Source organism: Vombatus ursinus, unplaced genomic scaffold (genome assembly GCF_900497805.2).
Source record: "Vombatus ursinus unplaced genomic scaffold, bare-nosed wombat genome assembly UNPS02009205.1, whole genome shotgun sequence".
NCBI lineage: Eukaryota > Metazoa > Chordata > Mammalia > Diprotodontia > Vombatidae > Vombatus > Vombatus ursinus.
Window position 1 is genome coordinate 49,786,026 of NW_020948983.1, and position 18,414 is coordinate 49,804,439.

Sequence of the window (18,414 nt, forward strand, 5' to 3'; positions counted from 1 at the left end):
CCTAAGTGTCTTATTTTCTTTTGTTAGAATGGAAGTTCCTTGAGGTCAGGGACTATCTTTGCTTTTGTAGTTGTATACCTAGTATTTAGCATAGTGCTTGGCACAGAGTAGGGGATGAATAAATTCTTTTTTCGTTCTATTAAATGATTAGTTCGTTCATTCATTCATTCATTCATTCATTCATTCATCCATTCATTCATTCATCTCTGTTCCAGGTGGCTCCAGCCTGGACCTCCAGGTTTGCATGCATGCAAATAGCAGCAGCAGCAGCAGCTTTAAAGAAAAAAAAAGTCACTGGACCATGTCTTACAAATGTAATTTTTTTTTCAGAATTTTAAACAACCAATTTAGTCACCTGGTCTGAAAAAGATACATTTACAGCATCCTGTTGGATAGTACAGAGAACCATAAAAACCCAGTTGGAATCCTGAAAGCTAGAATTTTGTGGGCCATTAAACTTGTCATCAGGTGACATATGCTATTAACTATGGCTCCAACTTCCCAGAGACAATCCCAGTAACTGGCCAAGCTACTCTTTCTTGAATTAACAGCTGGGGACTCAAGGTTCATGAAAGCAACCAGCTGGCTCCTTAAGAGTAACACTTTATGGAGCAACTTAGAACAGAACCCAGAAATTTTTTAATCTGGTGCAAAAACACTTGAGTGGGTAAATTGGGAGGGTGCAGGAAGCTCACCAGCAGCTGAAAGAAGGTCCCATAATGATGCAGGTCTGCCAGGAGAGAAGGATCAGTTTAGCAGAGAGTCTAGGGACAAAGGTAGGCCTGGGGAAAGAGAATGATGGAAATAGGACCCAGAGATCTATCAGAAGTGGTGCAGGTTGGTGAAGGGCTCAGAGGCCAAGCTCAGAGATGGTGATCACCATGTGGGGACCAGTGGTGGTACTGATGGGGAGAGTAGTGGAACACACCCTCTGTAGGGGAAAATGAAATCTCCCTACTGACAAAGCCCCATCTACCATGCTAATTACGGATCTGGCTGTATCTTACACTGAGGTTCCTCCACAGCACCACAGTATCTTGAACAACATTTACCAAGGAGATAATTTGGTTTTGATATGTTCTTATGGACTAAAGAGCATGTACATTTACAACTAAAAAAATTATGGCGTAAGTCATTTATGTGAATAAACACATATGAGTTATGTAAATTAATTAACAAAAATTATATATTGCAATCATTTCTAACCAACACCCTACAACAAGTATTAGCAACCAACTATACACAGTAAATGCCAAAGGCATCAGGAGAGATGCCAGTGACCAGGCCCTTTGTAAAATTACAAAATAGCTTAAGTTTGTTATGTTTTATTTTTAAGTCTGAATTTAATTAATAACTCCCAACAAGTCATTTACAAAGTAGAACAGAAAAAGAGGAGTATATGTAAAAATATGAGTCTCTATAATGGAATACCTGCATTTTGGCTAGCATATATATAGTACTTAAAGGTCTGTAAAGAACTTTATAAACATTATCTTATTTTATCCTCACAACAACCCTGGGAGGCAGGTGCTATTATTATTCCCATCTCACAGATGAGGAAACTAAGGCAAACAGAGGTTAAATATCTTACCTAGAATCTTACAGCTAACAAGTATCTGAGGTAGGATTTGAATTCAAGACTTACAGACTGCAAGGCCGGTATCATTATACTCTGTTACAAGGATAGTTCTCAAGGGAGGGAAGGGATGGGATATATTGGAAAATGTAGATGACATAAAGCCAAAATACGTCAATACATTTCTAAAATTACCTACCTCTCAAGGTTGTTTTGAGGAAGGATGAAATATGATGATAATATACTTTAAAGGGCTACATAAATGTAAATAATTATCTCAGAAAACTCATCTCATTTATGTTTTCTTCTTTTTCCCTGAGTGGTTGGCCAACAGTCACACTTTCTTTGAGCCAATAAAACAGTGAGCATTTTAAGTCACTTAATTCAAACCATATCTGTTTTAATCTGTCTTAAAAAATTGTCACATTTTTAGAAAAACCAAAATGCTCTGAATAACCTTTTGCTATATTTCTTTCCCTTACTGTTTCTCTATTTGAATAGATCTGCAGTGCCTTCCCATACCTTTCTCTCTTTCGATCTGATGCCCATAACACCTGCTAGTAAAGTGATGACAGACTTTGGTGCCACATGGGTTTCCCACAACAGAGTTCACTTTATAATAATCAGAGTTCATTCAGCAAGTATGATCCAAGTGACATTGGATTTGCTACCTGAGATATTACGCAGTAGGTTTTCTATTCCACTGGTTACAAACTACTTTGAAAATAATTTTTCAGCCTGGTATGGGAGTTGATCTGTGAACCTACAGTTACAATCCCCAACTGGCTAGGCAAAACCCAAACCCTTGCAATAGTGTTTAAGGTCACCTGGGAAAGTATCTTCCATATATGGTACCATGGACACAGGACTATCTCTGGTGGTGGGAGGGTTCTAGGGGCAAATTACCCTGTGTACTCTTCCCCCCATTCCCTAAATATATCTAGATACATAGGTCTATATAAATTTGATAGAGATTGACAATGATATATCTGCCAGTGAAACCCCCTTAAGATTACAATCAAAAGTAATCTTGCTGGGGAAGTGAAGAGATACAAACGCTAGAAGACAAGATGCAATTTGAAGGGTTTGTGTTGAAGGGGAAAGGTCTGTTTTTGCCAGGCTGCTCTCCCCACCATTGCACTGCCCCAGTTTGCCTTGATATCTTTATGAGGAATTGATCATCTGTATCAGAGCCTCAGGTCTTCTCTAACCACCTCCATCTCCACCCACTTCCTGCCTGCGTCACTGTCACCTTTCTAGCTGATCTTCACAGAAAGAGTGACTATCTAAGTACAAGTCCAACAGGGAGGATCCAGATTTTCCATATTCTTGGGACAGTTCTAACCTGAATTAAGAGAAATAAATTTCATACAATCTTTGGATTTTTGAAAGCTGCTAGAAAGAATACATTTTTCAACGAATGCTTGGTTTTCAGCAAGTAGAGATAATATTTGTGGTTGACTCTTTCCTGAATAAGTGTAGCTGAGCTCCCTTTCCATCCATACCAACTCTTGGGAACATTTGAGATTTAGGGCTTCTATTATTTGAATTGATGTCTTATAATCAGTCAATCAACCAGCATTTATTAAAAGCCTACTATGTCCCAGGCACTGTGTTTAGTAGATATGTTTGATTGTACTTAGTAAATGTTCAGTAATTAGTTTTCAAATGAAAGAAAGAATCTGAACTCCCCATCACTGCTAATACTTTTGTTCTTTGTTTTAAGTGAAACTTTAAACCTATTCATATCTGAATACATTGATGTGATAGTCTAAATGTACATGCCCATATGCTCTGTAGTACAGTTGCTGCTTTCAAAGGAGACTGTTTCAAGTCACATAGAACACACACACACACACACACACACACACACACACACACACAAGTTCCCCTTAACAGGCTAATTTTTGCATTTTGTTTCAATAATCCATTTCCACATGGCATGAATAAAACAGAAAATTATCTAAATTTCCTCTGTCGTCCAATCAAACAGGAACTGAAACACGACACTAGCAGCATGAGGGTTTTATGTGTTACATTCCTAGCAATATTTTTGGGGGTAGAAGTTTTTTTTTTTTCATTTTTAAAGGTGGCAAAATGTGCTAAGTCAGAATTGCAAACCAGCACAATGTCTTCATGAGTCTGAAAGCCTTTTATTTTTCTCCTGAGGTCTGGTGGTCATTTTGAGGGGTAAATATAGGCAGAGATCTAGCAAATTATCTCTTTGGGAGCACATGGCTATGGGAATCAAGCAGCTTAATTGATCACAAATCACGAAGAGACAAGTTGCATCAACACAACAGAATTACAGTAAACAAAGGCATCTAGCTTTGGTGTAAACTCCATTTCTCTACTCTTTCTGCTTCATCAAGAAAGCATAGATATCCCTGGTTCTCTCCCATACCCCATACCCAATCTCAATCTCCCACCATCTTCTCTCAATGACTATCCTTAATGCTTTTTAAAAATATATTTCACCTGTATGAAAATGTTAAAGAAGGGAAGACTCTACCTAGCAAATTGCTCAGTACAAAGTACTGCTGCCTGGAATGTATTTCATTCTCTTTATTCTTCGAATCTCTAACTAGTTTCAAGACTAAACTCAGGTGCCATCTCCTATGGCAAAGCTTCTCCATATACGCTAAGTTATTAGTGTTCTCTCTGTCTTCAAGTTATTATTTAGTTTTCTACATGATTCTTCTCTTTTTACATATCATATCATTACCGTCAATATAACTTCCTTGAGGCCTGGGACTAATTTGTCTTTGCATCTGCAGCCCTTGCACAGAGTAGATGCTTAATATATTCTTGTTAGATTAGATTGGAAAAGTCCTTCCCCTTCTCTACCAGAACCCCACTTTTCTCGGGATAGCCCAGATGAAAGGCTCACGCTTGAGTGGGCCTTCAATTCTCCTTATCATTTCTCATGTCCTTCAATACACTCACTTTTTTTCCCCTTCCCTAGCTAGCTTTTTCATTTAGACTGCCTGGTCCCTTTAGGGGTTAGTTATTTTTTTAAAAGCCATTTACCACTGAATGATAATTGGGTATTTGAAAAGAATTTTTTTTAATCTAAGATGCTTTAAGCACTTTTACAGAGAAGAGAAGCAATATTATTCCTCATTGTTCTGTAGCAAGCTGCATAATACAAAGCACTATTGCTTTCATTTCAGAGAGGAAGTAGCTGAGTCATAAAGGCAATCAGTGGTGGTGATAGAAACAGGGGTCTAGTTTCTACATTCAAGATTCAGCCTGTCTGGAGTAGACAATGGTGCTGCCAATGGGGCAATGGTGGCTGTGTGTGTGACACATTCTACTCAGTCTTTGATGCCAATCTCTTGCAAAATTTAATGAATCAGCTGATGCTTACGGGAAGATTCCTTTGAAAGGAGTGATTATGTGCTGGGACTCAACATAACTTCACCAAAAATACTCAAAACCCAAAACAACCCAAACCCAGATATACATCAATCTTGCAAAAGACAAGCATTTTGACCATCAGCAAAGGAATCATGAGAGACTCTCCCAATTCACAAGGATGGGTAGGGCAGGAGATATAGTTTAGCCAAATGGTGAATGAGAAGAGCCCTTTTCAAACCTTGAAGTATTATATAAATGATTCCATTTTAAAGTGGGAAAAGCTACTGATCATGTACCAATCTGTAAAGTGAGAGATTAATGCCTACTAGACATGTTCTCCCTGATAATCATTAAAAAAAGAATCCACAAAATATTGGAGAGAAACGTGGGCTATGTATTGGCGTCAATATCTGACTGCCAAATTGGCTGTATGCTTTAGCATAGTGAACTGTGAATATTAAAAACCTCAAGTCACAAGGTTTTTCCTGTACAAAATGCACACGTGCATGTACACAGATATACGCACACACAAACCTACCTAAGGAATCCCAAGCAGAAGGCCTATTGATTAGAGCATCTGGCTGAACTCCCAAACTATGCTTTGCCCACATCCCCATCTGTGGTACATATATTTCAATGGGTGTAACATCAGTCTGCACTTCACCTGCAAAAATCTCAGGGTGGAAGGGAAAGGCATCTTCTAGTATAAGTGCCAATTGAGAATCCACAAGTAGCTTTGGACTTGGGGGGGAAATCTTGTTTCCATAAGGAACAACAAGTTCCTTATTATTAACTGTTCTTTTCTGATAAGACAGGAAGAATTCAATTCTTTTAGTTCTTTTAGGGGCCATCAAGATGAAGAATGCCCCAGTATTGATAGAAAGTCAATTTAAGGAAGGCTACGGTGAAGTGAGACCTCTGCAAAATTTCATTTGCAAGCTTAGAAGTTTAACACACTGCTCACCAACCTCTGTTTTTCTATGTCCTCCATTGAAGGAGGACATAGGGTGCACTTGGAATGAGGAAAATCTGGATTTTCAAGGCTCCCTTCTGACACTAGTTGTGTGACCCTAGGAAAGTCACTTAATGTCCCCTTAGTTTTCTTATCCATTAGATGGGAATATTAATACCTGTAGCACCTATATCACAGCCTTATTTGTGAAGATCAAATCAGATGATAAATTGCACTAAATAAATTTCAGTTATCATTTTTATTCTCATTTACCAAACAACAGCTATTTGGCAAAGCTTGCTAGTATAGTTTTTCCCAGTGGGATCAAGATACCTTATTTCTTAGGCTCAATAAAAAATAAGTGGCTCTCTTTTAGAAGTAATAATGCACTGAAAGAAGAGGAAGAGAAGAATGAGATTTTTTTTTTAAGCCACAGGAATTAAAAGTGTCCTTACAACATAGACTTGTAGGCGAGGTTTTACAGTCCATCATTTTCCATGTCTTCTAGATCTTATGGAAATCAAGGAAACAGAACAATTTACAACTTTGGGGACTGGGCCTAAAGGTGGGAATACCAATTTCTATTCCTGGTCTTCTCATTGACTTCAGTGACATGGGTTGAATTTTCTCTGTTTTTATTTATCCCACGAAAAAAATTACACTGTTTTTGAGGAGTAATAGTTAAAGCTAAAAAATTCACTGAGACAAATGGAATAAAAGGTATAATATAAATGCGAATATGTTCCTAGAGCTCAGTTGTTCTTAAAGCATGGCCAGTGGACCCCTTGGTGGTCCATGAAGTCAAAACTATTTTCATAATAATAGTAAGATGTTTCTATTTCAAACTTGGTAAATATTGATAGATATAACCCATATAAACAAAAGCTCTTTTAAGCATCTACAATAATTTTTAAGAGTATAAAACAGTCCTGAGACCAAAAAGTTGGAGAACTACTTTTCTATCTCATTCCAAATGAACTGTCATTTATTACTGGAGGAGAAGAAGAGGAGGAACCTATGATTTTACTGGTATACAGAAAAACCAGTTATCACTAAGGCAGATCAGCAACTCGTCTGTGACGTATAATCTTCAAGAGTTGCCTGGAGTCAATGGAAGGTTAGATAACTTGTCCATGGTCACAGTCACTTTTCTATCTACTTTGTCATGTCTTCACCTAATTAACTACAAGGTGGGAAAGAGCACTGGGCAGTTCAAATTCAACCTTCTGTAGCTGCCCTTAACCAGTCCCCTCTATTGCTAGCGTCTTTCCTCTGAGATGACCTTTCATCTAGTCTGTGTGTCTGTATACACACACACACACACACACACACACACACACACACTCAGAGGTATACAGATCTCTTTCTCTCTCTCCACATATATGTGTATGCCTATGTGTTTACAGTATGTAATATATAACATGATTTTATACACACACACACACACCTATATGTGTGTATAGGTGTGTGTTGTGTGTCTGTGTCTATAATGTACCTAGTGGTTTGTATGTTGTGTCCCCTATTAGAATGTGAGTCCTTTGAGGGCAGGGACTATATTTTTGTCTTTGTTTGTATCCTTAGAATTTAACATAGTGCCAGGCACAAAGTAGATGCTTAATGAATGCTTTGGGACTGACTGTTGATTTACAATGAAATGATATGGTTTTAAATCCTATCTCCATCATTTACTCCCCATGAAACAAGGCCCTTTCCGAGCCTCTGTTGCCTCATCTGTAAAATGAAGAAAGAGCACTGATCAATGCAGTAGTCATTCATGACTTCAAAGGATCATCGGTGAAGCGTGTCTCCCACCTCTTGATGAGAGGAAATGAACTAGGGGTACAGAATAAGACGTACGTGTTCCAGATATTAATGATCAAAAGAAAAAAAACTTCTTTATCATGTTTTCAGTGCCAAGCACTGGGGATACAAATAGAAGAGTTAGACAGTTCCATACTTTCAAATTGTTTATATTCTGGAGGAAGCAATACATATAGGAAGGTTCAGCTTCTGGGTAGACAGGAGGGCCTGGAGGTCCTTAGGATTCAGTGTTGGGATGGCTAATAAAGCACAAGAATCCCAAACAGTGGCAAGTCATATGACAATGTCCATGGATCATGTTCAATATGCTGGAGTTTTCTGCTTGTTTACTATTTTTTTTACAAGGAAGGGCTTCTAATTTATGGTGGGGTAGGGGGATAGTGGGCAGTAACAGAAATGGAAAAAATGTTAATAAAGTATTTAAAATACTTTGATCAAAATGAAAAAGTTTATGAGAATCCAAACTAAAATTTTGTTTCTACCATTTTAAATGTTTCATATGTGTGTGTTTATTTAAAAAAAAACAAAAGATTATGATTCCTCTTTTATTCTTTGAATGGTGAAATGTTCATGTTTGTTGCTTAAGTTTATAATATAAAAAAAATTAAAGCGGAACTCAATTAGATACTGTTTAAGACCACTTTTAGTTCTGCATCTATGACCCAATGAACTTTAACCTAAGGAAAGTAAAGTTTAACCTTTAAAGTTTCTACATAAAACGGTATGAAAATGGTAATCAAGGATTGCTTTTCTGTTTGAAAGGCCTCCTAATGTTAATTGTCACATTTATTAATATAATTTAAACTATAAGAGTACTTCTTAAAACTCATAGAGGCAGGCAAATCTTTATTGTAAAATAATTTCTCACTTATTCTCTACATCCTGCCTAGGGAAGGGACTGTCACTTAAGGGTCTTGACCCATCCATGAAAGTCAGAGGAAAAACCTAATAGAAACTTGATGTAGGAGCGTCAACAGGAACAAAATTAAAAACCTTCTTCAGCACATCTAGAATTCATCAGGCACTGAAGAAATGATTCCCAATAAAAGGAAAAATGATTTGGGGATATATCGCCCAGAATGAACATCTGCCATTCAGTCACTCATCTGGATTTGGAAAACTGCTTTGATCCCCACCTAGAAGATACAGGTAAGTGGCATTTTAAAGGAAAACATTAAGATAGCACGAGTGAGGGGAAAGGGCATTGGAAAAGTCCTGAGTTCTTATCCTGGTTGTGTTACTAAATGATTCATTGAACCACTTTACCTCACAGGTCTCAGTTTCCTCATCACATAACCATGTGAGGCCTCTCTTCTAGTTCTAAAATTCTATGACCATAATAATGTCCAAAAGATCTATGCAAAGGAGTTATTGATAATTTCAGTGTATCTTTCCTTCCTCTTCCTGCCCCATTGAAGCAAAGAACAGAAAAGCTCAAGATAAAAAGTTGTATTTCTCAATTGGGGTGTATAAATAAACGATGTTAGCCATTTGTTTTCTTGTGGTGTAATATATAAATATCAGTCCACTCTGTTAGGCATCCATGACTTTGTCACTTTCTCTTCATTAAATATGATGTCCAAACAGAGACTAATATCAAATTTAAGCAACATGGCACAGTTGAAAGAGAGGAACTACATTTGAATCCTGGCACATTACTCCTTACTACAGTTGTGAACATGGGCAAGTTCCTGCCTCAGTTTCTTCATCTGTAAAATGAGGGAGTTGGACTGAATGACCAAGATCCCTGGAAGCCATAAATCTATTATCCTGTAGATAATGGATGGCAAAGCTGATAGAATCCTAGACTTGGAGTTAAAAAGACCTGAGTTTGAATCTTACCTTTAGACATTCACTCTCTATGTAATCCTGGGCAAGTGAGTTAACTTTTTTCAACCTCAGTTTTCTTATCTATAAAACTGGGATAGTGATGGCATCTACCTAACAGAGTTGTTGTAAGGATAAAATGAGATAATATATGTAAAGCACTCTGTAAACCTTAAAGCACTGAAAGTTTAGCTATTATTATTATTATACTATGAATCATTTGGTACTCTCCCACCAAAAAATAAGTTTATTTCACACAATTCATTGGATTGTAGATTTAGAGCTAGAAGGAAACTTAGAGGCCATTGTTTAATCCCTTCATTTTACAGATGAGGAAACTGAGATACGAAGAAGTTAAATGATTTGCCCAAGTGGCTATGGCAAGATTTGAACCCTGATTTTTGCTGATATCTAAGTTGAGCAGTGCCCTGTCCATTATAGTTTCAAGGTGCCTCACAACCTTTGATCTTATAAATGTCGATACTTACCAGCAGTTGAAATGAAGAGGACAGGGAGATGTACCTTTTCATTAATCAATTAATTAAATAATTATTAAGTGTTTTCTATATGAATCACTCATAAATATAATTAAAGGTTAAGGTTGTTCCCAAAAGAAATGGAAAAACACAGATGATTTTAATATTTTTCCTAATGACCAAAATGACCCCTTACTGATTCTGAAGTCCTCAGGGGGACTTTACAGATATTGCAGTATCCTTATGGAGAACCTATGGGACAAATTCTTCTCTTCTCTCACTGATGGATAAGCAGGATTCTTTAGCTCAAAAGCAGTAGTGTATAGACAGAGGTCTCTGCCACTCTTTTCCTATCTGCCTACAAAGGTCTGGCTTTCCACAAAGAAGAGATATCGCTGTTCTTATCAACTCATTTCCAGGAGAAAAGGCTAAATATTTTTTTTCTCTATTTTGTTTCTATCAGGCCTCTCCAGTGACACCAGCACTGGCATTGATGTGACTCATCATTGTAGGTGCTGTGTTTTATAACACGAAGCCGTGTTTTGTAACATGCATCCAGTGAAAAAAAAAATCATTTAGAAACCAAGTTCCTGGACCTGTGCCTTGGTATTAAGTATCAAGACATCAAGAGTCACTATTTAATCCATGAAAAATAAACAAGGCCTTATTCCTTTCTCTTGCCAAAAATAATTAAATAAATAAAAGGTAGAAACTTCCTGCCTGCTCTGCTTGCCCATAGGAGGAGTAATCATGAATTCAATTTTCTTAAAACAGAAGCATTTTCAGACTTGTGTTTTCCTGGATAGTTGCCTAGTGGCTGTAATACATAAGGGTGTGTAATTGACAGTAATGTGACTCACTGAAATTCGGCAAAAAAAAAAAAATAAAGTATGAAACTTTTTTTTTCAAGGAAAAAAATTTGAGGGGATTTATCTTTATTGAAAACAACAATTATTTTACATTTTGGATCTTAATACTTTTCTTTCATACAAAAGGGAAAACAATCCAATTTGGCTAAATTATCATCATAAACTATAAAGGAACAGTGCAGTTGCACAATTCATGCAAATAGATGGGCTGGGTCAGACACAATCTGTGAAAATGGCAAATCCAGATGAGTTATCTGATAAAGCATACATGGAATTCCTCTCCCAGAAGTGATTTGCAGTGGACTTACCCTACCACTGTTACCCATCCAAGGGTCCTATGGTTTGAAAAAGCTTCCCTTGTGGAGGTGGAGGTCTTATAATTATTATGGTAATGTCTAGGGCAAACAGATCAAGGTGCCAACACTGATATTTGGAGTAGGGGTAGCATCACTATTCATGATACAAAGCTTCAGAGTCCCAGCTCTCAAGAGTAATGGATGATGACTCTCCCAGGTGGCAGCAGTTAGAACCAATGTAGCATTCAGACAAGGTAAAGGGTTTCTTCAGGCCATTAGCTCCCTTTGAATGGGAAAAAGAATCATCTGAATTGATTTCACTGTCAGCTTGAAAGGGTCCCCTCTTTTCCAAAGCTCAGATGCAGACACCAAACCCTGGAAAACTATGGGTGATTTAGTTCCATTCAGATAAACACAGACTCTCTGAACGGTTCAGATGTTTGTCTGAACCTCCAGGGCCTGCGAAACTCAACTCAGTAGGTCAGCCCTTGTTCAGAGATATAAGGTGTTTCCAGCTACTGGTCTCACTGGGACCAGGGTATTCAAAGCTATGCAAATCTCAGCAGTCAGTGAAGAAAAGGGAAAGGAGAATTGGTTTGGGAAACCAGTTAACACTTTCCAACCTGCAAAACACCGCAGAGGGCAATTTAGAGTTTTCATTTCTATATTTTTATCATGGTGGATACGTTTGCTGAATTGTACTGATTTTTGTTTTGCTAAATTTGGCTCTCTTAAACTTTGGAATTTGGAACAGTGAACATTACTTTTCACAGAATGAGAGTCCTGTGAAGGATTTGGCTTTTATCAATTATTAAAATAGATACCAAAGGCAGATAGTAGCTAACCATTAATAACTGAAGGTACTGGGTGTGAGGAAATTTTTTCTTGGTATAACAACAGAGGAGATCGGTAGCCAATAGTTTCCCCTAATCTGTTACCCCAAATTTCTGCCAATTTTAGGCTCAGTTGCAAGTCACATGAAATGTATAAAATACTGAGGGACAAAAATGAAGATGGAGTCATAGAAGTGACTCAAGAGAATTACCTACCAGGATCATAACTAGACCCTGAAAAGCATCTTAAAACCATAACCCACATCTAGAAGATAATAGTATAATTAAAAAATCCATACAGTGACATACGGCATGGCAGGTACAAATTATTCATAGACTATATTTCTGGTTCATATCTATATTTTAGAAGATATTTCATAAAGAAAGGAAGATTGCAAAAATAATGGAAAAGACTGAAGATGAGACTTTTACAAAGGCAACTGGTTAGATATCAGTAGCTACCGACCCATCTGCCTGCTTTCTTATATCTATAAAATCTCAGGAGAGTGGTCTGGGCATATATATAGAAAGGTATCCTGGATGAAAACACGAGAAATAGGCAAGCAGGCTTTTTTTCAGATTACTTTCTATAGCAGACTAAACACAACTTTACTGAAAATTGTAAAGAATAGAAAATACCATGATGGCTATTGTCTACCAAGAATTTAAAAGCATCTGACTTGGTAAAATAGAATGTAGCTTTAAAGGTTACCCCCAAATACATCCATAAATCAAAATTATATAAGGTTCTATGATACAACTAGGTACAACTAGAGTAGTAACTTTGTTCAGTGACGCACTGAATAAAACATAGGGACATATTCTCACTTGACATGTTTCCGTGTTAAGTAAAATATCTTGGCATAGAGTCCAAAGAAAAGGAGGATTTCTCACATATATGTATGTATGAATAACTAGTTAGCTAGCTATAGCCAAGGCTAGAAACCTTAACTGAGCCTTATTCAATAGAAAAAGAAATTTGCAATTCTCAAATAACAATGCATAGGTCAAGTATGTATATCTTATTATTCTAGTACTAGCTAAGAAATAAAATGTGTGTAAACACACATAATGTATATTTTAAACAAAAATTCACATTTTATATTCCTGTTTATTCTCATCTTATCTTTTAAGGTACTTAATTCGGAGGAAGAACTAGGAAAATGATGAATTTCATATGGAAATGCACTGGAACCTTCATTTCAGCACGATTTTCTGTTTAGTGGAATAAAGCATGAGGTGGGTAAATCTTGGACTTCATCCAAGAGAGTTGGCTGCTGAAGTTCCCAGAGTGTTTTCTTATAAAGTTTTTTTTTCCCTATAAGGTGGGCCCCAACATAGATTACCAGAGATCACTTTATAATGAAGCTCCAGTGTACTGTCAAAAATGTGTAGAGAGTTCCTTGACTACACCGAGAACCCCACCAAACAGACCGCTCTCTTTTTCAGTAGTGTTGTATTGTGCCAGATTCTCCAAGAGCCTACATGGTCCCTGTAAGCAAGGTTATGTCTTGTGAACTGCATTAACTCATTCAGGACACTAGGGGACCCAAAGGAGCCTCATAAGGACAAACTTGCTTTAGGTACTAATTAGAAATAAATGTTTGAGACTCAATTTGCTCTTATTTTACTTCAGAGAAAGCTATCCTAAGGAAAGTAAGTTAATGAGATTTCAAGTGTGAGAAGGGAGAGAACTTTGAACTTAAAAAAAAAAAATACATCCCCCAAACTCTAGGTTGTTGGTTAGAGGTTATCATAACCCAAATCATATCACCCTTTTCTCATAGGATCAGAGTATTGAGAGCTGGGAGGGACTTTACGGATCATCCAGTTCAACTTCCTCTCTTTATGGAAACCGAAGCTGAGATTGTGTTCTGTCCAAGGTCATCAGGAGAGTGAAAAAAAGAGCTGGAATTTTAACTCAGGTTGCATCAAAGGATCGTAGGTCTAGAACTGAATAGTAACCCAGAAGTCATCTAGTCCAACCCCTCATTTGACAGATGAGGAAACTAAGGCCCAGGGAAGTTAAGTGATTTGCTCAAGGTCATGAAGGTAATGGTGTCAGAGATGGGATCTGGACCCAGGTCTTCTAACTTTAGAGTCTGTTCTTTCCACTGTCCTACATTACTTTGCACTCAAACGATCCTAACTGCATTCATGGCTGGTTGACCTCCAAGGAAATTGGATGTCTTGGAAAATTTCCCCAATGGAAGACCATTAGGCAAAATTTGCAGGCCACTGCCATTTTTTCCTCTTCCATGTAAGATTGTAAGTTAGCCTATAAGTCACTAGTGAAATTCTCACAAGCCTCCTGGGGAGTGCACTTTGCTATTTGAAATAGTAATGCTTGCAATGTGCCAACACTATAAGTATAACAGCAGAAACCATAAGATACTAAAAGAACCAAAGGAAAACTTCCAATCCACAGAGAGTAGACCCTCTAAATAGGACTTACAGAAAGGCATTGACAAGAACAGCGCAGAAGAGGAGAAGGTATGAAAGGGTCATTCCTTGTACTTATTTACTAATCTATCAAAGACACATTCTGGATAAATGGAAGAGAATTATGAAAAATAGGACTTCCAATCAAGTTATCAATTTTGGGATAGCAAGAGATCTTATTTCATCCTCTCTTCTCATTATTTCTCCAGCTCAATAAATGCTTAATAAAATAAATGCTTAAAATAAGATGGAGAAATCTAAGGTTAGGAGCCCCTTTGAAAATGTGGAGGCAAGATGAAAATTAAAGGATGTTTATCATCTGGAGACAATTCTAAAGAATTTTGTAACCTTGTAATAAAAATTCAGAGTTATGATAGAATTGGTTCGGCCATAGCCTAAGGAAACAGAAAAGGTTAATAAGAAATAAATTAGAATGAAAATTGTTTCTTTTACTGGGCCAAATTCTGCCCTTGGATTTATTTGCACACAGGATTCCCACTAAAGGACGTGAAAGCTTCACATTAATAGCAAAGAACAGAATTTTCTGCCCCATCTTTTGATTCAAGAAAAAAAATTATGAATAAATGTGGCAAGAAATAACTAAGTTGAAAGGATAAAGAGTCCCAGATGGCAGGCTAAGCACGTGGGTGAACATAACCCCAACAAGAAAAAAAAAATCTGCTTCTGAAATCCTTGGTTCCTGATTAGTGGAGACAACAGGACTTCACTTCCAGACCAGACTAAACCCAGCAATTTGAAATATTTTGACCTCGTATTAATATATATTATTTCTTTCCAAAAGGCACCACAGAACTCAGTAAGGGATCTGGAGTGGTTAGAAATTTTCCTTGAGGGACTGATCAGAATTTTGGGTCACTTTTCCTCACTGGCCACTAGGGAAATACACTGTACTCTCCCTGATGGGGATAAGTTGATTATTCCTCGGGGATTTGTTGGTAATTTCCAGTTTGCATGGTGGGTCAGATGGACAGAAATCAACAATAATTGGAACTATCCATTCCTTTTTCTATTACTCACACGAATGCCTATAACAGCACCTTTTACCCTTCCTATGACCCCCCCCCACACACCATAAAAATAACACAAACAAATGATGTTTATGAGATTGCTCCAAATAAGAACATATTTTATATCTTTGGATAGATTTCTAGCATTCATTTTAGTTTCTTGGACTATGATTCTGACTTTAAAATTTATAAATCTCTCAAACACTAAAAAATTTTTATCACACTGTATTTTAAAATAAGACGATAAAAGGCAAACAAGACCCCTGAGTACTCCTTTCAGGTAGAATAGTTTCCAAAATAATCAAGTGCATATTTCATCATATATGCATACATCAGAGTACATTTCTTTAAACAACCTCAAAGAATGAAATACTTTTTGGTCCATACCAACTCTATTCCCACTTCCTCTTCCCCTCAAGAAATAAAAATACTTGTCCAACCAAACCTGCTTAAAATAAACAATTTAAGATGAATTTTTCAAAATTTGTTGTTGTCGAGTTGCTTCACTTGTGTCTGACTCTTCATGACCCCATTTGGGGTTGTCTTGGCAAAGGTACTGGAGTGGTTTGTTATTTCCTTCTCCAGCTCATTTTACAGATGAGGAAACTGAGACAGACAAGGTTAAGTGACTTGGCTAAGGTCACACAGCTAGTGTTTGACGCCAGGTTGGAACTCAGGAAGAGAAGTCTTCCTGAGTCTAGGCTCAGTGCTCTATCCACTATACCACCTAGCTGCCTCAGTTTTCAAAAATACATTTTTATAAGCTCAAGAATTCACCAAATACTGAATAGCTTGGCCTTAGCATCTTTTAAAAACTGGCAAAAATTGGAAACTATAAACTGAGAGGAAAGAATCATCTATACTGGTCAATATACTGGTCAATCCACCAATATACTCAGAAGACTCAAAAAAATTTGAGTGCATATGGAGATACCCAGCATGACACAATGTCAAGAGGTGCTCATTCAAAATGTATTTTATATTATTTTACGGCTATGTGGTCCTAGCTTTCCAGCGTATGTGACTAATTCCAAGCCAAGGCACACCTTCTGATCCATTCACTAAAGATGCAAGTCATGAACTGCTATTCTTCCTGTTGGTTTGCCAGTGTGCTCACATTACAAAGCAATCAGAAATATGAAAACAGATTTTTAGAGCTCAGATGACAAACTTTAAAGTTAGAAAATAAACACTTTAGTTCTAGTCTGTCATTCCTGGCTTTACATGCTTTATAGTTTCTAAGTAGAATTTGGAAGCAATTCTAGTCATTGGAAGCCTAATTCTAACGCATGTTTTCCACAATGATGAGCCATCTAATCTAATACCCTGCACCATTTATAAGAATCTAAATAAACAACATCTTAAGAATTTCTAAGTTGGTGATGATGAACTGCAGAAGCAAACTTGCTGCTAAAACAACCTTTAATTAATTTAATTTGTATTCTTTGAATTCAAACAGCATATATTTGTTCCAAAGAGATCAATAATGATTTCTTTTTGCTACTTGCCCCACATGACAATCCTATGTGATCTGGAAGGAGTTACATCTGTCACCAAATTTTGATGGAGAGAAGTAATAGCTGGCAATGACTTGTTTTGTTTAATCAATGGCAGAATTAAGGCTGACATTCCTGAGTTTCAGACCATAGCTCTTACTAGGAGACCACCTTTGATCCAAATGTAACTATCTTAATCCACCTACTTCCCATGGAGATTAAATACAATTCCTGGGCCCAATTACAACCTAAATAAACTACCAATAATGCTGGGCCCAGGCTTTTTAACTGTCATGATCAACTGGGAAAGGACTCATGTCACTTAGTATTTGCTCCCATAAAAATCAGGTGCAAGAGCAGTAAGAGAGAAGTTTTTAACAAGGAGGAAAACCCTAGACAGTTGTCTCTAGGATTCTTCACCACAGCTTCAAGGACAACTAGGAAAAGAGCTGCTATTTGAGGCAACTTCATTATAAAATCATTTTTAATAAGCAATCTTAACAAAGAGAGGGAATACTCTTGTGGAGAAGCCCCCAAGGGACCTAGAGGCTGCCCAGTTAAGTTATTAGGAAGTTTCACACAGGGGACCAAACAGCTATTTCATTGGCCTCAGGGGACAGAGTTTAGTTTTCACCTGTTCTCTAGAGGCATTGGTGTTATCATGTCTGCTAACAGCAGATACTGGTAACAATCAATTATCCCCACGTCCCAACTTGGTGAGGGAAAGTGAATTTTCAGTTTCGTTGACACAGAAAGACGGCGAAAGAGAGACAGATAAATTAACTCAATGTGGTTCATTATGCTGAAGATTTACAAATGTGCAATGTAACAAAAATTCCTAACATGCTCCTTGGTTTTCTTTAAATGACACCATATAACCCCATTATAAGGTACTTATGGAATGCAAACAGAAAAAAAAAAAAGAAGCCTAATTGTCTTCTTATTACATCACACAGATGGATCTGGAGAAGAATTCTTTGTGCTGGTAAATCATTGCAACTTTATTCTGTTTCAACAAGATCTGAACATGCTTTTAAATTAGGGCTCAAGCTCCTATCAAGCCCTAACTAGGACCAAGATGTCTTGAATGACTAGAACCTCATAGCAATGTCTGGTAAATTAGCAGCATAACTAAAAGCAAAGGCAGACCTTTAGATACTTGATTCAAAGTGAATATATCCTCTCTCTTTATGCTTCCCTCTTCATCACATGTTCCCACCTTAAAAGTTTTGGAAATAAATGATTTTGCCAGTATAAATTTTACATCTGCCTAGATAGAAGAGCCAAGCATGATTCTTTTTAATAATCAGGGTAAATCTCCCTTGCCAGTTATATTGTAGGTTTTTTCTGTGCTAATAAAGCTCAAGCATACTGTACTGTATTTCTTTCCTTCCTTCCTTCCTTCCTTCCTTCCTTCCTTCCTTCCTTCCTTCCTTCC